Source organism: Marmota monax, unplaced genomic scaffold (assembly GCF_021218885.2).
Source record: "Marmota monax isolate L192 unplaced genomic scaffold, Marmota_monax_Labrador192_F-V1.1 WCK01_AAM20220418_F8-fsc00018, whole genome shotgun sequence".
Taxonomy (NCBI): Eukaryota; Metazoa; Chordata; class Mammalia; order Rodentia; family Sciuridae; genus Marmota; species Marmota monax.
Genome location: NW_026692201.1, coordinates 16,894,855 through 16,921,669, shown reverse-complemented (window position 1 = coordinate 16,921,669; position 26,815 = coordinate 16,894,855). Strand labels below are relative to the sequence as shown.

Below are 26,815 nucleotides of genomic sequence, written 5' to 3'. Positions count from 1 at the left end.
TATGTAAATTCAACAAAGATATTGATCTTTCAGTTTGAAAGTCCACTTCTAGATCTACACTGCAGAAACCATACTAGAGAGCCTTAGTAATACTGATCCATAGAATTAAGTCCCCAGTTGATTCTTTGATCTATAATTACTCTGAAAAATCTTAAAATAATTTGCAAATATGTCAGTAGCTGTACAAAATTTGCTATGTCCTGGCTTAAGTAGTTGAAATTATAATCAGGCTAAGAAACTCATAAGAAAGGTCACACTGTATGACATAACTTTTCAAATCCAAAAGGTAAAAAGTATTGTAAAGTACTTCCTCTACATCAATTTCTTTCAGCGCAGAAGAGGTGGATTTGAATATGCAGTGATCGATAATACAAACAGGAAAGAAAGAAAAAAGCTCCAGTTCCTATTCACAAGATAAGGAAGGTAATTTGCAGTGTATTTCCAGTACATGAGGTACTTAAAGCACATTTGGCAACACTTAGCAGTAAGTGGCAAATCATTGTTATGTCTCTCAGTACCCTACACACCCTCCTCCATCCGGTGTTGGGGCATTAGAACAGTCCTGTGGCTGAATCTATTCTGTAGGTCTTGCCAGTGTTTGATTTGAATTTTTCCTTAAATTAACGGCTCAGTTTCTTAAAAGTTGTATATTTAGCATTAATCAAAGCTACTGTGTTCATCTCTAGTAGGGGAAAGAAAGAAACAAAATGGCCTCTTCTGTCACCAGTATTTATCCATCCCTCATTTGGTCCTGTCTCCTTTATTGATTTCCCAATGTGCTACACCCTCTGATCTCTAGATAGAAAATTCACCATTTCTTAGTAGAGTTGGAATTTCCTGTTTGATATCCTTCTAAAAATAAAGTCGAAAGGAAAGAAAAGAGAGGAAGTTAAGAAAGGTCAATAGGAATGCTCTAGGGGATATTTCTTCTCAGAAGTGATAGATTAGCATTTAAACCAACAAAGGAGAAATCAGAATAGCAAGTTCTTCAGGTATATTTTCAGCCTTCTTTCTTGTTCCTTTTCCTGTGCCCATGCTTTGAGAACTAGTGGGCAACAAACAACCCCCAAACTATTACTATCCAAGAACCATGTGCTGAAAGCACCAAATGAGATCAGGGATCAGTTAAAGAATGTTTGTAGTTGGGAACAGTCTGCTTTTTATTCCTCACAGTTGTGAACTTTTGAAAAAATACACACACACACACACACACACACACACATTAGGATGAATCTTGATTGATATTGGACATTTTAGAAGATTTTAAAAGAGATATATAATAAGATAATCCTTATTAATTTTCCTTATCAAGTTAAGCACTCTTTGAAGCATTTTACCTTTAACTGTCATGCCAACCCAATAAAGTAAGTACGGTTAATATTATTCCCATCTCAGATAAGGAAGATTAGCCCTAAAGAGACTTGCCCACAGTCTCACAGTTAGTGACTGGTGGACCAGGATTGAGTCCCACATAATGAAGTTTTAGAACTAGTGCTCTTAACCCTTACCCAGTACAACACAACCTCCTGATGAGCATAATTTTAAATAATGCTAGCATATCTGATTCATTTGTTTTATATGTAGTATCACACAATCTTAGAGAAAGAAGATCTAGCAAGGGAAAGGTGATAAGAACTAATCTTGATTGTTAAGTGCCAGGACACTAGCGTGCACAAAGAAGCAAAGAATGATTCGTTCTCCACATCTGCTTTGATTGGCTTAGAGACCAGTGAACTTTATTGGTAAAGGGCTAGATAGTAAATGTTTTAGGCTTTGTGGGCCAATCATTTCTTTGCTTTTCTATTGCTTTCTTTTTAAATTTTATTTATTTATTTTAATTAGGTATATATGACAGCAGAATGATTTGTTGTACACAATGCAGCACAATTTTTCATTTACCTGATTGGACATGATGGAGTGTTGCACCCTATGTGCAGTCAGTCATGCATGTACCTAGGGTAATGATGTCCATCACATTCCACCATCTTTTCTGAACCCATACCCCCTCCCCTCTTGCTTTTCTACCTCTTCCCCCTCCTCCTCCTTCTTAGTCCTCCCCCTATTCTACCTCCCCCTCCTACTCCTCATCCACCTCTTCTTGTCCTCCTATGCCACCCCCCCCACACAGTTTTAAATTGCGGTAAAATTCACATAAAAATTTTTACCATCTTAACTAACTTTAAGTGTACAGTTTTGTAATATTAAATACACTCAAAATGTTGTACAACCACCACCAATGTCCATCTACGTAACTCTTTTCATCATGCATAACTGAAACTCTATACCTATTAAACAAAACTCTCAATTTCCCCCATGCCCTAGACTTTGAAAAAGACCATTCTGCTTTCTGTATTTTCTGTATTTCTATGATTTTGAATATTTTAAGTACCTCATGTAAGTGTATTTTTTTTGTGAATGGCTTACTTAGCATAATGTCCTTAAAGCTCATCTAACTTTTAGTTATGAGTCAGAACTTCCTTCCCTTTTAAGTTTGAATAATATTCCATTGTGTATATATACCTCAGTGTGTTTATCCATCTTATCCATTCATCTGGCAGTAGATATGTGAGTTGCTTCCATGGTTTAGCTATTGTGAATAATACTGTTATGAATATGTGTATACAAATATCACCTTGAAGCCCTACTTTTAGGATCTTTTCCTATTATATACCCAGAAGTAGAATTACTGGGTCATACGGTAATTCCATTATTGATTTTTTTCTCAGAAACTGCCATATTGTGTTCTATAGTTCCCATACCATATTGTGTTCCCAAGAACAATGCATAAGAGTTCAAATTTCTCACACTTGCTCTTTTTTTCTTTCCTTCTCCTTCTCTCTCCCTCTTTCTTGATAGTAGACATCCCAACTGGTGTGGATTGGAATGTGCTTTTTGGTAAGTTATATATATTTGAAGAAATGTCTAAGTACTTTGACCACTTTTAAGTTGTTTTTTTTTGTTTGCTTTACATACTCCTTATATATTCTGTTAATATTTGATCAGATGTAGAATTTGCAAATATTTTCTTTGATTCAATGGGTTACCCTTTTACTTGGTTGATACTTTTTGTTTGTTTGTTTGTTTGGTGGTGCTGGGGTTTGAACCCAGGATCTTGTGCATGTGAGGCAAGCACTTTACCAAGTGAGCTGTATCCCCTGCCCTGATACTGTCTTTTGACACACAAACTTTTCACTTTTTCATGGAGTCCAATTTGACTGTTCTTCCTACATTGCCTGTGCCTTTGGTGTCATATCCAAAAAAAATGACTACCAAGTCCAATGCTGTTAAGCTTTTGTCTTTTATTTTCTTCTAAGAGGTTTTGGCTCTAGATCTTACATTCAGTTCTTTGATGCATTTTGAATTAGTTTGGTTAGTTAAGCAAAAGTGAATTTGGCAATAGATAAGGGTCCAACTTCATTCTTTTGCATATAGATATCCAATTCTCCCCGCACATTTTATTGCAAACTGTTCCTTCCTCTTGGCATTCTTGTCAAAATACATTTGATTCTACATGTGAAATTTTAATTCTAGGCTCTTTGTTCAATTCCATTGGTCTATATGTCTGTCTTTATATCAGTACCATACTGTTTCGATGACTGTAGCTTTGTACTAACTTTTAAAATCTTTTCACTCTACAGGAATTTCATAAGTATTTCTTGTTGAGTAGATCTAGCAGTAATAAACTCCTTCAGCTTTTCTTTAGCTGGGAATGTCTAAATTTCTTTATCACCTCTGAAGGATAGTTTGTCATAGGATTTTTGATTGAAAGCTTTTCCCCCCCTTGTCTTTTAGAACTTTGAAATGTTTGCTCATGCCATCTGATTTCTGATGAGAAATTTCTGACAAGAAATTGAGTGACCATTCTATTGAGGATCCCATGCATATGGTAAGACTCTTGTCTAGCTGCTTTAAATATTCTATCTTTGTTCTTGTCTTTTGAAAATTTGATTACAATGTTTCTTGTTGCATGTCTATTTAAGTTTATTTTATTAAGAGTTGGTTGAGTTTCATGGATGTTTATATTCATCTTCATGTCTTTCATCAAATTAATGAAGTTTTCAGTCATTAGTTTCCAAATATTTTCCTGTCCTTTTCTCTATCTCTTCTTTTTGTATTTTCACTTTATAAGTTAGTCCACTCAATATTTGCAAGTTCCTTAGGCTCTCACTTTTCTTCAACCTTTTTTCTTTCTATTTTTTAGGCTTGATAATTCTTATTGTTCTATCTTTATGTTCACCGATTCTTCTACTGACTCAAATTTGTTTTTCAATCCCTCTAGTGGAATTTTCATTTCAGTTATTGTACTTATCAGTTCCACATTTCTTTTAGAGTATTTTTTAGGTTTTCTATCTCTATATTGATTTTTCTATTTATTCCTATTCACTCTCTTGACTTTTTCATATCTTCTGAGCATTATTAAGACAGCATTAAAAGTCTTATTCTAGGAGATCTGCCATAAAGTCTTTTTCTGGGATATTTTCTGTTGATTTATATTTTCCTTTGAAAGAGCCGTACTTGACTATTTCTTTGTATGCATTTGTGATTTTAAAAAAATGGACATTTGAATCTAATAATGTGGTAACTATAAATCAGATTTTCCCTTTCCCTGGATTATGATGTTTATCATTATCAATTTCATTCATTATTTTTGTTCAATTCTTAGAGAATAGCTCGTTTTCAGGAATCAGCCTGAGATATAAATGTAAGGCCTCCTCAGGTCTTTTCCGAGTGTTCAACTTTTCCTGGGTATGCATGATCACTTTCTAGTTTTCCCTGTGTTTCAGTGATTTTGAATGTCCAAGTCCTTAATGTCTGGTTCTCAAGTGGGAAGGAATGAAAAAACGGAGGAAAGGAGGCTGGACCCTTAAATTTCCTGGAGGTCACATAAGCTAGAGAAAGATCTTGCAGAGACTAGGGGAGGTGTAATAATAGCTACCTGCCTCTTTCTTTGTACCTCTGTGATAAGAGAATCAATCAGTGATCAGAGCACAGATTTCTCATGTTTGGAGGACAGTATGATTTTTGTTCACTCTGGCTCCTGCATGGCATGTACAGGTTGCTTCAGGTACTCTGCTGCCTGCTGTGGGATTAGGGTTGGGTAATAGGTAGCTGCTACTGTACTAAGAGCTGAAATTGACCACATTTAACCATGATTTATCTTTCAAGCCTTCTCCTGGAAGTTTCAAGCCTTCAATAAATTCCAGAGTTCTACAACTATCTAATTGGATGGATTCTGCCAGTGCACTTTTTTCTAGATAGAGAGAAAGATGTCCAATTTTTTTCTACTCTATTGTCTTCCCAGAATCCTGTCATGTCTTCCTTTACCTTTTTTAAAATGTAAAAAGTGTTCTTTAACTTGACTACTATGAGTTAGGTTTGGTCTGTAGGCTAATGTTTTCTCCACTAAAAAAATGAATGAAATTTGTTTGCTTATGTTGTTGAAAAAGAAGGATGAGCTTTGGAGAACAGTGTATCACTGTTCTAGTTTCATACCTCTGAGGCTCACTGAACCTACTTTATATAGTCTGAGCTTCCCCTAATTTGAAAATCTTAACAGCAACTTGTTCAGTTTTTTATTATTGTTGTCAGCATTCAAAAATTTGGGATTTTGGAGCATTTTGGATTTCAGATCAGGGATGTTCAGTGGCTGAAGTCCATGCAAATATTGCAAAATCTGAAAAAAAAAAAATCCAAACTCTGAAACTCTTCAGGTCCCAAGCATTTCAGATAAAACAATACAGATATTTGGCCTGTAGATTTGTCCTCAAGCTTATTCTTTGATCATTACAGGATGACTTTATAGAATAACCAGAATTCCATGATTCTTAAACATATTTGAGGAATGGTGTGTGTGTGGGGGGGGGGTGGGGGAAGGGCCTCTGCTGGTAAACACAAACCACGGGAATCCTAAGAATCACTGATTGATAATCTTATGATTTGTTACATCCTAAACTGATTCTTGAGACTAGAAATTTATGGGTCTGATCTGCTTAGGTTTGAGTTTTGAAAAGACTTAAATATCATGTGTCAAAAGAAATGGGATTGCCAATGGCTCCAACTCATTAGCCTGGAACAGGATCTGAGATTTTGTTTTTTTTTAATAAATTTCCAGGTGATGTTAACAGTTGCTGTCCCATGAACCACACTTCGAGTAAGAAGATTTATCAAAAACTTATGCCTACTCAATAATGAGGGATTGATGGAAGAGATTTTGGGGAGATAATAAAAAATGCCTAGAAATGTCTAGAATTATGTTTTCTATAGCTTTTGAAAATACTACATGAACAGTGTGTGGATTAGAAAGTGAACTCCCTACCATCAGTATCTGAAGGATGGCTATGACCCAGGTTTTATATCAAGAGAAATTGTTCTTCATAATAGAGGGAGAAGGATTTAGAGCTCCCAGACCAGTCCTGGGGAGAGGCATAGAAAGACACAGAAAGAGGTGGAGAGAAAGCCAGGAAGAGAGAGAAATACATGAACAACCTTGTGTAATCATGTTTACTTATAAATGCTTATGAAAAGTGAAACACAGAGACAGATTTTCAAATGGAGTGAAATAGAGGTAGTATTTGAAAAATACAGACCCATAATGGGCCAGGAAGCCGGTGTGTGATACAAGCCACAGGAGTTACCAAAATTCTTAGAGATGCCAGTCAAAATGGGAGATCTCCGAAATTTCATGACCTGATGAAAGCCAATCACTTTTTACCACCTGAGTTATGTGCAGTATTTTGTTTGTGAGGTGGGTGTTATCAGTATTATCCATTTTAAAATAGGGAAAACAAAGCTCTAAAGAACCTGACCAGATTTTCATAGTGAGCAGATTGGGGATTTGATTTCCAACTGACCTAAATATGAAACCCATGCTCATTTGATTACATGACTCATTTTTTTAAAAAAAATTGAGCACAAAAGCAAATGAAAAACCTTAATAAATGAAATAATAGGTGGATCACCGTTGTGCTTTGAGAATTTCTATATGGAAGAGATTTGGGGTCAGCAAGCTATATGGAGGTATGTTGTAGCTAGGGATTTACCTTGAGGTGTGTTTCTAGCCTGCACACTACTTTTATTTAGGTCATGTGTATATTTGAGATGATGTTTTGGGACTCAGCTAAAGTCCCTCCAAGCCTTCTGTCATGATGTCCCTGTGTGGGACCTTAATACATAAGGGAAAACAAAATTAAATTCTTTTTTTTTTTTCTGTCTCTAAGCATCTCAAGGAAACTTGAAGTGAAAAACACTGAAGTATGTCTCTTCTTCCTTCCAATTTCATAAATGAGGAAGCAAACCAGAGAGTTAAAGTGAATTCCAAGTTAACACAGCAAATTAGCTGCTGTTACTACAAAGACTATTAAATGCAAAAGTTTAGAGACCAGTTTCTTCAATTTGTGTTCAAGTGCAAATAAAAATTTAAATAGTTGCCTGAAGTGTGAAGTTATTTTGAGATTTGTGGAACATTTGACAATTAGAACTTGCTTTCTTTTTAAGGAGCAATATATGAGGTACAGATATACTTTCAGAGTTTCTCTTTATATACTACAATTTTTTAAAATATTTATTGTTTAGTTGTAGGTGGACACAATATCTTTATTTCATTTTTATATGCTGCTGAGGATCAAACCCAATGCCTCACATGTGCTAGGCAAGCACTCTACCACTGAGCCACAATCCCAGATCCCAGCCCAAGATACTACAATTTTATTTATTTTTGCTTTAAAATGTTTTTGTTTAGCGGGGTGTAGTGGCACATGCCTGTAATCCTAGCAGATTGGGAGGCTGAGACAGGAGAATTATGAGTTCAAAGCCAGCCTCAGCAACTGAAAGGCACTAAACAACTCAGTGAGACTCTGTCTCTAAAATAAACTACAAAATAGGGCTAGGAATGTGGCTCAGTGGTCGAGTGCCCCTGAGTTCAATCCCTGGTCCTAAAAAAAAAAAAAAGTTTTTGTTTGTTACATTATTATAATTTTGAATATTTTGAAGACTTGGTTATGTTTTCTCAGAAGAACATTATTTTTCTTTTAAATGTTTGATTTTATGAGTCACCATAGTCTTAGTTATAACTACCATTACATACAGAGGCCAAATTTTTGCCAACAGAATATGTATATGAATTTAGGTTAAAATCAATGAAAGGTCAAAAGAAATTCACTTTACATAAGAATAATTTTGCTTTTAATCCATTATTTGAAACAGATGACACGTGCTATGTTATTTGATAGTATAACTGTCAATTACATTGCTATTAATTGCCACTGGGTCCTTGTTATAAAAGTGTCTTTTAAAAAATATTGAAAAATAAATTCATCTGAATTCAGTATTGACTGTGCCTTCTATTAGGCTTTTGGCCAAAATATGACTCAATAGGGTGAATACAGTAGCTGGAGCAGTATAACAGCTTCACCCTTGGAAATCCTCTGGAGTCAAACGTCAACCACAGGACCCAAGGGGCACGTCTTAACAAGGGTGCCTTTCATTGGTGCAGACGGTCAACTAAAGGACAACACACAGTGTTACAGGCCAGATCTATAATTCTAATGACCCAACTATTTGGCAGGAAGCATCATATACATAAAAAGTCATGAAACTAAAATAAAAATATATTCATGGGACCTCAATTTTTTGTTCTCTGGATGGAAATAAAAAGACTAAACACTGGTAGCAAGGAGTGGGTGGGAGAGAGATTGTAACTGATCAGAAAAGTAACTGTTTCCTATCAAATGGTAACTAAGCATTCATAATACAGTAATATAATAAGTAAACTTGTTATAAAATAATAACAAACACCCCACATTAAGAGAAACTCTGAAAATTAATTTATTGTGTCTCTAATATAAAGTTGTTTCTATAGAAAAAGAAAATTCTAATTCTCAAGTATTCCACTCATAGAAAAATACATCAATACATGAGGCAGTTATTTGAATCTTTATTTATACTATAAACACAAATTGAAGAAATTGGTGTCTAAGTATTTATATTTACTAGTCCTTGGAGCAACTTCTGCTAACTTGTGTTACCTGGGAATATTCACTTTAAATCACTTTGAACTTAGGTTATTCAAAATATCCTCTTTCTTGTGGTTTAATGGGCTCCCTTGAGTTTTGTTGCTCTCTGCTTATTCTCCTGCACTCTTGTCACCAAAATAAGCAGAGTATTAATTCTAATGGCATGGAGCAAAAAATCTCCTACTAAGTTCTCTGAAGTAATCTTTCATTTTTTTTAATTAATAAATTAAAGATTCTTATTTTTTATAATTTAAGGAAAAGCTATTCATTCATTTATCCCTCTAAGTACATTAGAAACTATAATAAATAAGAGGACCTCCCATCAATTATATATTTACTTACAGAATAAGTAAAATATATTTAAATATATTTTAATTTCAAAGTTCCAGGTCCCCAAATCCATTTGTGTAACACCCTAGTAATATAAGAAGATATACATAGCAAGTCAGCCAGGTCTGTATGCTATAGATAATTTTGGGATTAGTTGTGTTTTTTAATAATTTAATTTATAGTTTTAAGTCTTCATTTTTTGGGGGGAGGGGATCAAATCTATATGAAATATCAGAGCATCCAAAGTGAAATAAAGAGCCATTGTTTCAAAATGCCATTTCCTCCAAAATCAAGAATGTATTTATATCACTACAGAGTCTAATGCACATGGCCTCTCTTCTCATTTTATGCCTATTTAGAAAACTGATTTCTATTATGCAAGGACATTTGTTGCTTATTAACTCTTTGCAATCATTATAGTCAGTGTAAAATCTCAGATAACCATGAAATGGTGAATGATTATATAGTTTTTAATTAAAAACTAAAATAAGTTTAGTACTGTATTAGGTTAATTGAAATATCAAATATAAGGAAATAAAGTTGTTAAACTCTGCCTCTTCTGTACCCCTCCCACTCTGGGGCCTTGCCATCATGAGTATCCTTTTCAATAAGTTAAATAAGAGCATTTACTGAAGAGACAGTGAGTCAGTGAATCTAATGCAGATTGATGTGTGATTAGTAGTCTGGAAATCTGGGTTCTGGCTGATTTCTTCTGGTGGATCAGGGGCCTGGGCAGTGTGGCCATGTCTGGAACAATATTGGTGTCCAAGAATAGGGAGGTGAGAGTGAAGTTCAAGGGGAAGGGCGTCTGTCCAGGGAAGTGATCCAAGAAAAGTGGGAAAAAGGGATTTTATTGAGAAGTCAGGAGTTCTGATAGTGCAGAACAGTGGAGAGGATTCGTGGGGGACAGGCATGGAGAATGATGAAGAGACAAAGTAGGCCTCTGGCTTGGACCACTGCACTGGGTTAATATGACGGGTTGTGAACAGGGAGTGTGAATACTATTACAGGGCTTTTAAAAACCTTAGGACTCCTTATATGCTAAAATAATACTATGATATTCAGTGCAGAAACAATGTATTTTTGTGTCATTCTTGTCTTGAAATTGAAAGATGGTATTAGCATAATGTTAATTCAATGAAAGATAAGAAATTATTTTTCTAGTATTTTTTGCCCCTCCCCCCCCCATTTCCCCAGGTCTTTATTTCCAGGAGGAAACATCAGGAAGGTCATTACCCTTGTTTAGTGGTGAGTTGCCTTGGTTTCTACTGAGGTCATATCATGTTAGATCAGTATGTGGAGGGAATAATACTGTCTGCTTGGAGGTCTGTAGAACTTCAGAGGTGTGGAAACTGGAATCTCTTGAGAATTCTCTTAGGGTCCCAATGTTCCATCTCTTTGGGCCAACAACTTACAACTTCTTTTACTTTTTCTTCTTCTTCTTCTTCTTCTTCTTCTTCTTCTTCTTCTTCTTCTTCTTCTTCTTCTTCTCTCTCTCTCTCTCTCTCTCTCCTTTTTTTCATTTTATATTAGTTATTGAACATATTGGGAATCAGGATTTTTTCTTAGTTGCCAATTGACTTTTCCATTGTGCTTCAGTAAGGATCTTTGGACTTTGATCCTGATGGGCTAAACAATTTTTCATCCCAGTATGAGACTGACAGGAGAACAGGAATCAAAGAAGAAAGGAATACATTCTCTCTGAAGTCATACTGATTGTTGACTTCGAAATAGTCCTCTGCTTGAGTGTACCTCCAAGAAGGCTGTCCCACTGTGGATTCCAAATAAATTTTGTTCTGTGATCTGAAGCTATTAACAAGTTCTTTCGAAGTTTGTTTCTTCTTTTTTGTCCACCTGCTCCCCCCCACCCCCAAATAACAATATAACATCTACTAACTGAATTTAATTGGACATTTTTGCATTTAAAATATGATAAAATAAATTCTATTGCATGCCTAATGTGATGGAGGTCTAAATATTCTTCATTAGTTGTTCTACAAATTATGAGTATGTGTTTATTGACATGTCCAAGAAAAAAATAATCACATACTGCTTAAAAATATCATATTTAATAGGGGTGAAGAAGAGAATGCCTCTACTTTTCCTATTTTCTTTAAAAGTAAAGAATATCTCTAAAACCCTCTAACAGCTTCTCTTTTATTAGTAGCTGAAAGAAATCTCAAGGAGACGAGGATACTTTAAAAATAAATAGGAGCAACATGAAAAGATGCTTATCTTTCTGAAACCTCCGTTGTGCAGCTATGGTTAATGTTAGACATTAAAGGTTTGTGTGTTCATCATCATATTTTATTGAAGTTGGTAATAATTTACTTATTATCTGCAATGGGTTTCTGAAAAATATTTCTCTTTCCATTAAGGATTTCATTTTCAGCATTTGCTTGTCAGTTAAATCCTCACATCATTAATGTAACTTCTCATCATAGGCAGAATTGAATATTCATGCCTAGCTCAAATCACTGTTATTTTGGCCTCTTACTTTTTTTTTCCCCCTGAAAGTGTAGGATGTTAACCCATCACATTACAGCTAAGATTGTTATGTTTTCTGAGATTGAATTGATTTGGAGATGAAATTTGAAGTTCATACTTGGTCATTTTTCTACCATGGTTATAATTTCTGCTTTTAACCTAGACCAGGTACAGGCAAGTCACTAAGCTGTTTGGTCTTTGTTAACTACTTTATTAGCTCTTTGGTAGTATTCTGGATCCCATAGTCATGCTATTATCAACACTTCAAACAGTGAGTGGTGAATACAGTTCTTTACCAATGATGACTGTCTCTCAAGTCTCTAATCTATAAGCAAGGAATTCATTTCCTCATCTGCAAGACATTTGAAGAGTATTTGCTGATGATCAGCTGTAGACTGGTTGTTCAGTCAAGCCTCTTTCAGCTATAAGATTCTAAAATTCTCTTTGTCTATGGTTTTATCTCACTGTAGATAAATAACAGTAATAAGGCTAGTCTTTAAGTACTTTTTTTTTTGAGGTAGGGGATTACATTTTCCTTAACCTGTATCATGGTGGAACAATGCAGGACTAATGGTGTATTTTGGGCCCTGCCCACTTTCTGTGTCCTTGCATATATGCATCTGTCTTCTAAGGACAGGTTCATTTTGAACTCGGACAATAAGAGGCCTTAGATAATGGACCACAAATGGAAAGAAGAGATAAAGATTCTTTTTGCTTCATAACTCACAAGAGAACTGAGGCCCCTAGGCATTCTCAATGTCTAATTGAATTAGACTTGTCACTGTGCCTTTATAAAATCTGATTATTGAAAGCAGCTTAACCATCATGTCCTTTAGAAGAAAAAGTATAAGACTGAGGACAAATTAAACTCAACTTTCTAAGCTCAATGAAATATTGGTAACTATTTTCAAACTGAGTAGAAGGAGGGAAAGGTTCATTATGGGTAGGGGGAAAGCAAATGTGTTTCAGAGACTACCAGACCTGTCAGGGAGTGAGGTTAAGAGAGGTTCTAGGGAAATAAGAAGATAGGCTACAAGACTGTCCCTGTGTAGAGGGCATGTTGCTGAACAAAGATGCATATGGTAAAAATAAAAGCATCTAAAGTGGATGCTGTGTGGATGTCAGTTTATGGCTTGAGCCTGAATGTGCTTGCATTACTCTTTGATGGCACATGTAGTGTTCCAGGCCACACCAGTCATTTAGTGGTTGATTTACTATCAGAGAGTTACTTGGGGGAAGTCATAGGGCAAAAGAGAGCCTAATTAATATTAAACATCAACAATAATTTGGACTTGTTTTTGTAAGTTGCCTGGTAAAGGAACTTGTAAGTTCTGAGTTATCAGCATGAATAAATGGAGGCTTCTTGTGCTCCTGGCCAGAATCCTTATGAATTGCTTAGCATATAAATTATTATGGAAAATATTTTTGATATAGTAGAACTCAACTCATTCATTTAACTAATCTGCAGATCCAATAATTCTCAAACCAACCTCAGCAGTCTCCTTGCTCAGTAAAGTTTATTAATAGCAGAGAGCTCTCATGATATCTCATATTGCAAAGATTTCATTACTTCTACAAAAGATGTTAGAGTACAATTACTGGTCTATTTATTACTAAATAATTTAATCAAAATTAAAATGCAAGCCTACTATAAGGTAGAACAGTAAAATTATTTTTTGTGCCATGACATCACAGTAGTTTGTCCTGTTTATGCATAGAAAGTACTCACATGAATGATTTGCTGTGCTCTTCAAGATTCTTCATTAAAATGATAGTAAAACTTTAGAAAAATACTTAAAAGAAGGATTCTGTACATTACTGGGAATATATGGCATAAGTAAGAAAAATGGTAACTGCCTCAAAGTGTGGAACAACCATAAGATTTTTACTTATGTGTCTAATTTTTGTGTTCTTACCCTCCATAATCACCCAATATAATTGTTACCAAATTTGCAGTTCACATAAAAGAACAGACTGAGAAAGAGTATATAAATGGAAAATTATAATAGATTTTCCATATAAATGATGGGTTAACTATCTGAGGGGAAAGAAAAGCAACAGGCCAGAATCACAGTGATTTCAGCTAGGCATGAATATTCAACTCTGCCTATGATGAGAAGTTACATTAATGATGTGAGAATTTTACTGACAAGCAAACGCTGAAAATGAAATCTTTAATGAAAAGAGAAATATTTTTCAGAAAACCATTGCAGATAATAAGTAAGTTATTATCAATTTCAATAACACATGATTACTCTATGCCAGCTAATTCATTATATGCTGCTTGAACTTTGGTTGAACAAGAATATTTCTGTGCAGCTCAGTCCAACAATTCACAATCTGAGTGCCTACTGTGTGTGTTGTATGCATGAGTTATCTTAGAGTGGAGTGAACAGGAATGAAACTTATTTCTAAGAGCCCTCTGTTTTGTTTCAGGTGAGAGAAGTGCTAAATAAATCCAATAATTATGTCACATTCATCCAGCAAATGTTTATGGAGCACCTGCTGAATTTTTTTCTCATTTTAACTGTGTAACAAGATATTAAATTAGAAATTTTGACTCAGGTACCACATGATTAAAGGTATTTTCAATGGAAATGGCAAAAAACTGGCTTTATGACTCATATATCTTTTGATTATTTTGAGTGTATAAAAATGGGAAGGGTGAAATTAGAAAGGATTTGGTGTTTAGGAAATTCTTTGAGCTCTGATTCTTTCCTTCCCTTCTTTCCCATCAAGAAGGGTGGGAAGTGCTTTATAATTGCTGCCCAAAGCTGAGAGTACACAGTAAATGAGGCCTCTCTTATATTTAAAAAAATTAAAAGAAACCCTTGTCAGTTAAATAGAGGCTATGTTTAGAGATCTTTACATGGTTTAGATATTAGATATTCCCCAAAAGATCAAATGAGAGACAATGCAAGAAAGTTTAGAGGTGAAATGATTGAGTCTTAACCTAAGCAGTGCACTGATCCCCTGATAGGGATTAACTGAGTGGTAACTGTAGGCATGTAGGGTATGGCTGGGGAAGGAGGGTTCCTGAGGGTGTGACTTTGGGATATATATTTTGTTCCTGTTGAGCCAAATTCCCCCTCTCTCTCCCTCTGTTCCTTCCCTCCCCTCCCCACTCCTCCCTACCCCTCCCTTCCTCTTCTCTCTTCTCTCTTCTTGCTTCCCTCTTCCCTCCCCCCCCTCCCCTCCCCTCCCTTCCCCTCCCTTCCCCTCCCTTCCCTTCCCTTCCCTTCCCTTCCCTTCCCTTCCCTTCCCTTCCCTTCCCTTCCCTTCCCTTCTCTTCTCTCCTTCCTGGGTGCCATGTCCCCAACTGCTTTCTTTTGCCACACACTTTGGCCATGATGTTCTACCTTACCTCAGGCCCCAAGGAATGAAATGCCACCTATGGACTAAGTCCTCTGAAACCATGAGCGCCCAAATAAACTTTTCCTCCTATCATTGTTCTTATCAGATCTTTTGGTCAAAACTATGAAAAAGCTGATGAAAACAATGACGATCTTCTCTCCATCATCCGTCAGAACTCAGAGTAGGATACTTTGCTGGGGTCTTTTATAAAAGGATTTTACCTGGCTGGGGTTGTGGCTTAGTGGTAGAGTGCTTGCCCAGCACGTGTGAGGCACTGGGTTTGATCGTTAGCACCACATAAAAATAAATAAATAAATAAAGGTATTGGGTCTGTATACAACTAAAAATAAATAAATAAATAAATAAATAAATAAATAAATAAATAAATAAATGGGCTTTTACCACAGGGAAGTTCTTTTATTAAGAGGCTGTAGAGTGTAACACCTATAGTGTGTAGTTGAGGTAAGATTTGCAGGTTCAGTCAAAGAAGAGGTGCTATCTGTGTCCAGAGAGTGATATCTGAGGGGTTTAGATGGAGAGATTTTGGAGAAATTCTGAAAGGGCCTGTAAGAGAATAGGCAAACTTTCAATATCCACCAATTCTTTTTTTTCCTTTTCTAACCTAACTTGAACCGCAGAGGAACTGGGGACCCTGATTATCTAGCTGGTAGAACTGTGGAATGTGTAGGTGGGGGAGACAGGGATGGGAGAGAAGAGGGAAAGGGAGGAGGAGGAGGAGGATGAGGAAGAGAGAAGGGATGAGGAGAGAAGGGAGAGAGGAGAAAATAACTTAATTGCCACATAAAAGTGTTCATGAATTGAAGGTCTCCTGCTTTCACATATATTTTCCTATATTCATCTCACTATGTATAGCTAAAATCCATGGACATTCGATAGAAAACAATCATAAGAAGATTCAGAAGGTTTCAAAAATGGCAGACTAACTAGGGAACTTGAAATCTGAGGAATGACATAGTGATGAGTTCCTTGGGTTTTCTTTTAGTTTCATATATCACAGGGCAGGTGGTACTGGAGAAGCCAATAACCCAGAAATGCCAATGGATGGAGATTAATAGAAACAAAACTACATATACAACAAATTTCTCTCTCTCTCTCTCTCTTTTTTTAACCAAAGAACCAGGAGAAGAACATTCTAACAAGATAGAACTTTAAGACAGTAACTGTTTCACCCAGGCAGACAACACAGAGAAAACTGTTGTCTCACCATGACTTGCAAAGGTCATGTAGATAATTCCAAGGAATCTACTAAAATACTACAAGAACTAATATGTATTTCTGCAAGGTTTGCAGCCTACAAAACAAGAATATTAACATGCAAAAGCCCATAATATTTACAGGTACTATGAATGAAAATGTGAAAACTGAAATGAAAAATATAGTACCATCTATAAACATTTAAAAAATAAAATACTTTGTAAATCTAACAAAACATACTTAAGACTTTTGTGTTACAAACCACAAAATATGGATGAAATGAATCAAAGTAAATCTAAATTAATGGACACATATACTGTATATATGAGGCAGAAAACTGAACATAGTAAAGGTTTCAGTTATCCTAAAATTAATATGATATAAAGGTTTTGTGAAATTCATGTAAAAGTATCTGCAAGATATTTTTATGTTGGTAAGTATTTTCTAAAATTTATATAGAAAAGTAAAGGTAGTATTAAAATTTAAACATTTTTGAAAAGAAGAATAAATTGGGAGGAATAATCTAATTACAAGAATTATTACAGTATACAATATTGAAGATGGTATACTACAGAAGGAAGGACAGACTTCTAAATCAATACAACATAATAAATAGTTCAGAAATATGCCACATGCATCTGAAGGCCAAGTGATATTTGACAAAGGTGCAAAAAACAATTTGGTGGAGGAGCAGTCTTCTCAATAAATGATGAATCAATTGGTTTTGGGTGTTTGGAAAAAAGTATTTTGACATAAACCTCACATAGTATACACAGTTAAATAAAAATAAATCATAAATTTAAATGTAAATTGTAATACTATAAAATTTAGATGATGAAGTAGAAGAAAATCTTTGGGACTTTAGTCTTGGGGAAGAGCTCCTAGACAGACTTTAAGAACATGATCCTCAAAGGAAAAAAAAAATTGAACTCATTAAAAGTAAAAACTTTTGTTTTATGTGTCTGTTAAGACAATGTAAAGATAAGATACTAACTGGAGAAAATATTTTCAAATATATATATATATATATATATATATATATATATATATATATGCACATCTGACAATAATAATACATGTCTAGAATATGGGAAGAACTATCAACACTCAACAGTTAAAAATATAATTAGAAAGTAGGTAAAAGACACAGATATTTTATTGGAGAAGACAAATGGGTTACAAATAAGTTCATGAAAAGATATTTAATATCAGTAGCCATTAGAAAAATGCTAATTAAAATTACAATAAGGTATGGTCATGCCCCTATTTAAAAAGTGAAAAGACAAGACCAAATGCTCTCGAGGAAAAGAAGCAACAGGATTTCTTGCACATTGTTTCTGGCTATGTAAAAAGAAAGCATTTTAAAAGATAATCTGGATTTTTCTTTAAAAACTGGACATATATTTATTAAAATTCATTGCAATCTGGCGGTCCCAGAGAAATGAAAGCTTACATCCACACAAAAACTTATATGTGACCTTTCATAGCAGATTTATTTGCCAAAGTAAAAAACTGGATGCAACAGAATGGCTCCTCAGTGGGTGAATGATTAAACAAACTGTGGTGCCTCCACCGTAGGGAATACTGATCAGCAACAAAAGAGAATGGACTATCATACACTATTTCAATGGCTCTCAAAGACATTATATTGAGTGAAAAAAAGAAAGAGGAAATCTCAAAGGTCACTTTAAAAACATTCTTGAAAGTACAAAATTATGGAGAGAGGAAACAGGTTAGTGGTTGCTAGGGTAGTGGCTGCAGGACTTTGGCATTACAATCAAAGGTTGTTGATGGGAGATCTTTGTGGTGACAGAACTGTTTGATATCTTGATTGCAGTGGTGATTAAATGGATCTATAATGATAAAATAATGTAGTTCTATGCATATGCATCATGCCAATGTCAGCTTCCTGGTTTTGATATTATACTATTATTATGTAAGATAAAACCATTGGAGGAACCTAGGTGAAGGATACATGAGACCCCTAGGCAACTTCCTGGGAATAGAAAATTATTTCAACATAAAAACTAAAAAAAAAAAATGTTTGTTATTAAAATGTTTGTAACTAAAGTGTTGTGGTTTCTATTACCAGAAAACAAGTAGGGAATTCTTAGGATTTCTGACTTTTTCTCTGACTTGTACATGACTGTTCATAGCAGATTTGTTTGCCATGGTAAAAAACTGGATGCAACCAGAATTGTCCCTCATCACTTGAATGATTAAACAAACTGGTGAGGGATGAATTGGTATGCCCAGCCATGAACATAAAGGGACAATCAGAGGCAAAATTAAGTTGCTTGTAAGATGGCACTTCATTTTGCTGCTTGCTCAATGTTACCCTTTATATATAATACTCTTTTTATGAAATGCTTTATTCTCTTGGTTTTGATTGAATGACACTCTTCTTTTACATGTATTTCTTTTCACAAAATACATTTTTTAATATTCTATCACTTGGTGGAGACCGCTAATGAGCCAGTCATTCATGGCATAGCCTCTGACTCACAACTCTTAATTTCTTTCCCATCTCCACCACCCCAATTCTATTCTCTCATGTGATCAACCACCAAGTTCTGTTGCCTTTTATTTTCTAACCTTGTGTCTGCTACCACTTCCCCTGTTTTTTTTTTTTTTGCCTCCATTTCCCTCTCATTTAAATTCACATAGTGTCTCCAACCATACACTTTCACAAATGCATTTAACTCTTCCATTTATAACCTAAATTCCTTCAATGGTTACTCATTGTTCACAGGACTTATTGAAACTTCTTGATGTGCCAACCAAGGTTGTCAGTGTTGTGGTCAGTGCCAGCCTCTCCAGCGTAACCCTTCCACACACCCTGACTCACATCTTATAGAGATTGCTATCTCCACATTGTTTTTCATGCTCTGTCTCCCAGCTTGAATGTTATCTTTATGTGGAGCACTTATATATACACATATACATTGCTATATTATTATTAAAATTCAGTTCAAGGCTCAAGGCTTCCAGAAAACTTCTGAAACTTTTAGTTCAAGTCAGTTTTCCATTCTTGTCTTCCTCACATTGCTCTTTTATTTTCTGCCTTATGTATTAGTGTGTTTATCTGATAAGTAATGAACTGGATTGAATTATATCAAAGTCTTTCAAGTTTTTTTTTTTTAATGAATCAGTGAGGCACACCTTGTGTCATTTGACATCTCATTCCACATTCATTCAAATTGAATAAACACTAGTTAATTGCTTCTGTGTAGCTATGCTGTTGGAAACAAGATATAAAAATAAGTGAGGGATAGACTTGCCCTTCTTTATCTGTAAGTATACAACATGCATTTTTATTTGTTGTTAGATGGGGGAAAGTAGGGCAAGACTCTCTTGAGTATATTAACAACTTTCTTAAGCCATGATAATTGGAAGATGAGCTCCATGAAGCATTCTGTTGCCCAATCATGCTGCAGAGGAGTCACTTGTGCTGGCATAGAAATTTTCTGTGGTCAACACATCCTTACCGCTTGCAGCATTCAGTACAAGCAGAGCCACAGACCCTATGAGTCAGTTTATGCCAGTTAATTCATCTCGAGCACTTCAGTAGTAATGTCAGCTACTTGGTGAAGGCTTTGGGGATCTGATCTTTCTCTACAGCACTATCCACAAGATAGTGGAAGAGCATTTATAGCAGTAATAACTTGGTGAGGTCAGAACTTAGATGTTTTCTGTTGTCAGAGAGCCATGCTGCCAGCTTTCTAGCACCACTTACCCGTCTCCCACGTTGACTCTAAACATTACTCTGTTTTTATTGTTATTTTGGTTGTAAAGGATTAGGAAGTGTTAAAGTAAAATGTTGCAGGGCCATGGAAGACTCAAAGCTCTTGGTATGATGCCTGGTCCTTTGTAATATTAAACAATCAGTGTATAGAAACAATGAAAGTGTCTCTGCAATTTTGTTAGATATCAAAAGACCCTTTGGAAGACAAAGAGGGGAAGCATTGCTGCCTCTCTTTTTATACTATGACAAAGAGCTAATTCAGCTTCTTTAACAGAAACTCAATAAGCACAACCCTTTCAAAAAGACTTTATATTCAATGTAAAGGAAAATGTGTCTTCAAATCCTATGAGTTCAGCTTCCACTGGTTTCAATGGGACCTGTACATTCAGAGCCAAGGGCTAATTTTGGCCTATGTGTTTCCCCCATAAGTTCTCTTGGGTGATCATGTTTTGCTTCAGCAAAGTGTTTCCTCTAGCTATTAGAGCCAGTGTTTAAAAGTTTAAAGGAATGCGAATAGGCCAAAATCTAAATCAATATTCTGTAAAACAAATAAAGAGAAAAGAGATTTAGGCAGCCAGCATATGGTGTGTGCTCCAATTCCCTGGTAGGCAGATCAAGGCAGTTTCAATAGGCACTTAAAACTAAAGAAGCCTTAAAAAACAAACAAACAAAAGAAAAAAAAAACAGATGTTAACAAAACTATTCTCTACTCCTCAGTGAGAAATGACTGGTTAGGTTTTCAGATCAAGACACTGGGATCATGACGGGAAATACTATTGCATGGTGTCAAGTGAGAACCAGGGCATAGAGAATTCCAATCAATAGGCAAGGAGCTTATTCACCTTCCTCAATGCTAATTATTTTACCCAGTTTTTACTGACTGTTTAGCTTTTAGGCATATTACTTTTGTTCTTGTAGTTTATATGAAAAGTATGTGGTATGAAGACTGCATTCTCCTTTCTAAACCCCTACTTTTTCCTTTCAACTCCACCTTAGAAGTCCTCTTACTAATAACATTTGTGGGGAGAACGCTGGCCTACCCATCTCTAGGGCTCTGAAGATTACTCATTATCTTTTGCCCTTTGAGATCCCTGAGTGATTCTAGCTTCAAACTGATGACTGGAGGGAAATACTACATTCAGAGAACATCCAGAAGCAAGTTCATCACACCAGTTTATGGTAACCTTTTACTTCGCTGTAACAGCAATTTGAGATGTCTTGGTAGGAAAAAAAAACACACACACACACACAAAGAAAAGCTCAAGACCTTCAATTTTTAAAAAGAGGATCTAGCATAAGATGCTTTAGTTACTGAAATGCCAAATTTATTTTATTATGAAGAAAATTTACTTTTTAAGAATATCCCACAATAACTGTAGCTGAATAGAAATAAATGGACTTTGTAGAGTTACGTTCCAAGGCCTGCTTTTACACATATTATCTCATGAACCTCTAAACCAGTTATAAAGGATTTCCCAGTCCCCCCCCACACACACACACACAATATAATTCCAAAAGTTAAGTCCAAAATCCTAGGAATTTTTTTTTTTTTTGAAAATTATGCCAGGCATGGTGACATTTGTCTGTAATTTCAGCAGTTTGGGAAGTTGAAGCAGGAGGATGGCAAGTTTGATGCCAGCCTCACTAACATAATGAGGCCCTAAGCAACTTAGTGAGACCCTGTCTCAGAAAATAAAATAAGCACTGGGCATGTGGCTAAGTGGTTAAGCACCCCTGGGTCCAGTCCTTCCAGGTACAAGAAAACAACAACAATAAAACAAAAACCCCAAACCAACTAACCAACCAACCAACAAAACTAGGGAGGTCTGAATTCCAAAGTAATCACTTAAAATATGTATGTGTAATTTTTTTTTGCCAAATAAAAATTGTAAAATCTAAAGTGATTTGACCATTAGTTACATGTAATGGCAATATCTCAGGAGAGGGATTCTCCTTGAATAAGCCAGGGTTCCTGAGTTACTATTACAAGGTGTGATAGGCACCTGCTTTCTAATTCCTCTGCTTAAAAACTGCTTCCTGAGTTTTTTGACTCTATGTTGAAATATTTATACTTTACCAAAGGAGAAAAAGTATGTGAAAATGCTTAACAATGTGATTTATTTTTCATTCTAGATATTTCATACCATTCTTGGGGAGCAATTCTTGTTATTTTTGACTCTTTCACTTTCTTCCCTCTTACTTTTGTTCACCTTTCAGATTTGTGTATCTTGCTTGGAGTTATGGCAGCTTTACAAAAGTCTAAAATTCCTTCCCTATCCTAGAGGAGTTTGTTGCTGTGTCAGGAGAGGGGATATGTATACACAGTACAATATAAATTAAAGTAGTATATCTTGTATACTATGCATACTATACTATGTCCAGAATAGTAAAATGTCGTAAGGAAATCAGAAATTCTTCATATGGGGCTTGAATAGCTATCAGGTCTAAATAGAGGATGCTGGAAGAGTTTGATAGAAGGGTGGGTAAGGATGTAGATGTGACAGAAACAGGGAAAGGAGAGGCAAATACCACTTAAGACATGGAGCAGAGATGAAATGAACATGCACTGATAAGCAGAGGTGGGTTAACCTGACTGATCAACTCAATAGGCAGGACAGTTTGTGATAAGGAGCTAGTGAGAACCGTGGTTGAACAGCTGGTTGGGGCTAAACTATGGAGTTTGAAGGTGGGCAACTAAGGTTTCTAAGAAGGAACATGGCACTGAGAGAAATATTTTAGACAAATAAAGCTAGCAGTTATGTCCAAAAGGGGGATAAAATTAGTATCAGAGGGAGAAGTTAGGAAGTGGCCCCAGGAATCTAGGTAGAAGGTGATAAAGGCCTAGACTTATTTTAGCTCTGTATAAAACCCGCATATTTCCATGTCTTGGGAACTCCAAATTTCCTAACATTGCCCAGAAGTTCATCAATCTCAGAGGCTTTAAACTAAATGGGACACTTAAAAATTTGTCACAGGGATTGTAGATGTAACTATACAATTAACTAAAGAAATAAGACTGCAGTGGAGCTCAATTTACCTGAAACAATTTACCTGTACAGACACAGAGTAGCTGATGCTCAATTTATGTAATCCCTTCAAACTGTAAGTAAAAATTACTGCGTCGTCTAGGAGAGAACAGATTTTTATTTCGTGGCTTTTGAGACTGACCAGGCTTGCCTTGGTTGGACTCTGCACTGTACTTCCCCTCAGGCCTGGCTTTCCATGGGTAGTGCAGAGTTCATATTGCCTCTCCTAAATCCCTTTGGGGCTGCTTGTCCATGAGTGAGGACTTTCTGCTGCCTTTCTTGGGAAAGCCAGGGGCAGCTAGTCAGGGTCTTGGCTTACAACTTGGTTAACTGGCAGCACATTGCTTTCTTGTTGACTTATATGGGTCTGAAATTTTTCAAGGAATTATTACAGAGCAGAGGAGTTTAACCAAATAGGAGATATGGCTTTTCTAAATACTGGCAAGGTTAAATTCAGCAAATATCAGGATTTGTAGTGATCTGTGTGATCCCTTTGGTAGGTACTATGCTCTTCACAGCTCTATTTTCTATGGTACGTAGTGTTCTCTTGAATGTGTCTTTTGAGTTAAGATGCTGTTTAGACAACGGTAGAGCTGGCAGACCATGACATGAAATGCTTTATTATTCATTGTTTGGTGACTAGACTTTGTATCTGTGGTAAAAATAAACATGATGCTTCTCAGTTTATTTCAATCCATTCAATACTTTCCTGTAATTGTGTAACTCCCTTGAAGGAAAGAAAGAAAGAGCAAGACAGGAAGGAGGAGGAGGAGTAGGAAAAGATAGAGGTAGAAGAGGGAGTAGAGGAGGAGCATCAGTCTCATCCATGAGCTTATATGACATAGTTTTTGGAGCAGGCTGAATGGCAGCTTCAGTTTTCAGAGACGCCTTAGTGGCATTCTAAGTATAAAGAGTTAATTTTCTTCCACAATGACAGTTTTCCTTCCCATTCTTTCATTTGGAAGCAGTCATTTTTATGCTAGTAAAAACCATGGTTGCAATTTTTCTCATTAAGATGGAAGAATCAATTTCTGGCCATTTGGGCTTCAACTTACTTCACAAATGTGCCAGTAGGTGTTGCTATGCTAGCACTAATGTTGATTCCACAAAATTTAACTGGTCACTTTGTGGTGAGTGGGTCCCTAAACAATCCTAATTTGTGATTTCCTTTTCAAAGATCAAAATATTGCCACCAAATACTGAAGGCCTGATGGGATTATTTTGACTGCTAAATAAGATTTTAAGTAAAGAGGATCTTCTGTTCTGCTGTGTCATATCACAGAACTGGAAAATAATTTCAAGGACTTCCTAGTAGTTAAGATAGCTTTGGTCTTTGGAGGAACAAGCAAAGACAATTTGAACAAATAGAAGATCATTTTTTTCGTTTTTGCTCTTCCTAATTCCTGCACTTCATTCATAATGCATATTATTATCACTCTAGTGTCCCAAATTCACTTTAAAAACACACACACACACACACACACACAAAAGAAAAACAAAAAAAAAACTGAGCATCTCTTTGCCTGGTATAAGCTTGCAGGCATAGAAAATCCATGAAGTGTATTCTTGTTTGTTAGACAAACAAGTAGATTCACACGGGACCCACAGTTTAACTCTTCATGACAAAGGGCCTCAAGTGTATTTACACTGAAAAGTGTTTTAATAATCCCATGTAGGCAGAAGCAAACGTCTAACCAGTGTTAACCTCTATAACCCTGAGTGCTGTACTAAGTATTAGACATGAACAATAGCTTCTGCTTCTGTTTTCAATCTAAATTTCCTGAGCAAAACCTGAAAAGTTGGAAGACTGGAATATTTGTGTTTGCTATATTAAAAGATGAAGTCTTAGTATTAAAAATCCTACTAATTGATTCTTGGGCAATAGACCAACCACTTCGATGTGTGCTTTGAGGAAAAAAAAAAAGGTGTATCAGATAATGCTTTTATATCTCATTTTCTTCATTGTATCAAGCATGTGAAATTGAACAATGAAAATCCCAAACTGTTGGGGTTAGGGTTGTGGCTCAGTGGTAGGTGCTTGGCCTGCTTGAGGCACTGGGTTCAATCCTCAGCACCACATAAAAATAAATAAATAAAATACAGATATTGTGTCCATCTACAACTAAAACAATATTAAAAAAAGTTGGTATTTAAAAAAAAAAAAGAAAATCCCAAACTGTCAGAGTGGATTTTTTTTTTAATCCTTCTTTTAATTGCTAAACATGGAAGAAGTCTACACACCTCAAGATGAAAACTATGCTTTGATCTGAAAACACTGTTTCTGGAATGTGGTACACATCTTTTCACATTCTTGTGAAAGGAAAGGCAGTGGGTGAAGAAATGAATAAAGAATAAAGCTCTAGAAGGAGATGAGAGAAGGCCAGGAGAAGCGTGAAGAAGGAATGGGAAGGTGAAGCCATTATGTTTTTGTTTTCATAGTTGCAACTATCAATAATATGAAGTAATAACAGTTTATTGAGCCTTAACAGGTAGGGCTGAATCGCATGAGCCAAAGAGAACATGGATTTTTCTATAAATTGCTCAGTGCACATTTTAAAATAATCTTTAATAAAACAGTGAAGTACTTCTGTTTTAGAAATCTCTTAGCACTTTCTAAATAGCAAAACAATAAAGCATCACAAAGAGAGGGTTCAGAGCAAAGTAAATAAATCTGAACATTTCTGTATTATTTTATAATGAATTTTCATTGATTGTTTTTAGTTGTATGATTTGTAATCTGTGCTCTTTCCCCCTCCCTTTATCCTTGCCTCCCTCCTTCTCTTTATTCTCCCTTTTCTCTGTATATCTCAGTGGTGTCATTTAGGGGCAATGTCAGTATGTATTAGCTAGCTGAGGGAGATCACACAAGGTGAAGGGAAAGGCACCCAGACAGGTTTTTCTCCCTGTAGAGTTTCATTATTGAAATGTTCTGAAGTCATGGGTGGTGAGTGTGAAAATGGAGAGATGCAGATTGGTTGGTAATCAACTCAACGTTCGTAGTAACCAGAGATGCAGCTTTCTAATCATACCCTGTACCATCCCATGGAAGCTGGGTTTAATTTAGCTAAATGGCCCATGATACGGACTTTACTCCCCTTCAATTTGGTTTCTCCCCTCTGGCGAATTCTTAATCAGAATTTCCAACTATTTGGTAACTAAATTAAAATCTATAAATTGTAGGCAACTGCATCTAATGCAATGATGTATCCATAATCATGGAAATTACATAGAACATTTGGTGTTATGAATGTTCTAACATAATAGTAACATAGTTGAACTTTGGTATAGTGAAATGATACTATTAGATACAGCAATAAAGCATAAAGGATTACTTATCTTTACTTCTGAAGAAAAGATTTAAATGGTAGATGCTTTTTCTCAAAAAAGAGTTGATAAAAGGAGTTAGGTGCAACTTACCCACTCAAATAATAAATAATTGTGCGTATGAACGGATTGCTTAATATGTGCCAGATGTTTTGCGAAGCTTTTTCCCTCCTTTATTTCATTTCATTTTCACAACAATTTAATGAGGCAGATTCTTCTACTATTCTCTTCTTGTGTACTGAAAAACTGAGACTCAGAGAGGTTAAGTAAATTCCCAAGGTCATACAAGTGGCTGAAGCTGGAGCTGGAACTCAAATTCATAT

The 26,815-nt window shown here is 35.7% G+C and overlaps 1 long non-coding RNA gene across 2 annotated transcripts in view; it reads left to right on the top strand.

Moving 5' to 3' along the window:
* The first annotated feature begins 333 nt into the window (after positions 1-333).
* Positions 334-26,815, top strand: part of LOC124080749 (uncharacterized) — a 52,135-nt gene continuing 25,653 nt past the window's right edge. The window contains exons 1-4 of one of the 2 annotated variants that reach the window (XR_006847818.2): positions 334-423; positions 2,857-2,895; positions 3,793-3,886; positions 6,113-6,220. This is a non-coding gene — a long non-coding RNA (uncharacterized LOC124080749). Of the gene's footprint in view, positions 424-2,856; positions 2,896-3,792; positions 3,887-6,112; positions 6,221-26,815 lie in introns of those variants that run through there. The other variant, XR_006847827.2, reaches the window with a different exon arrangement.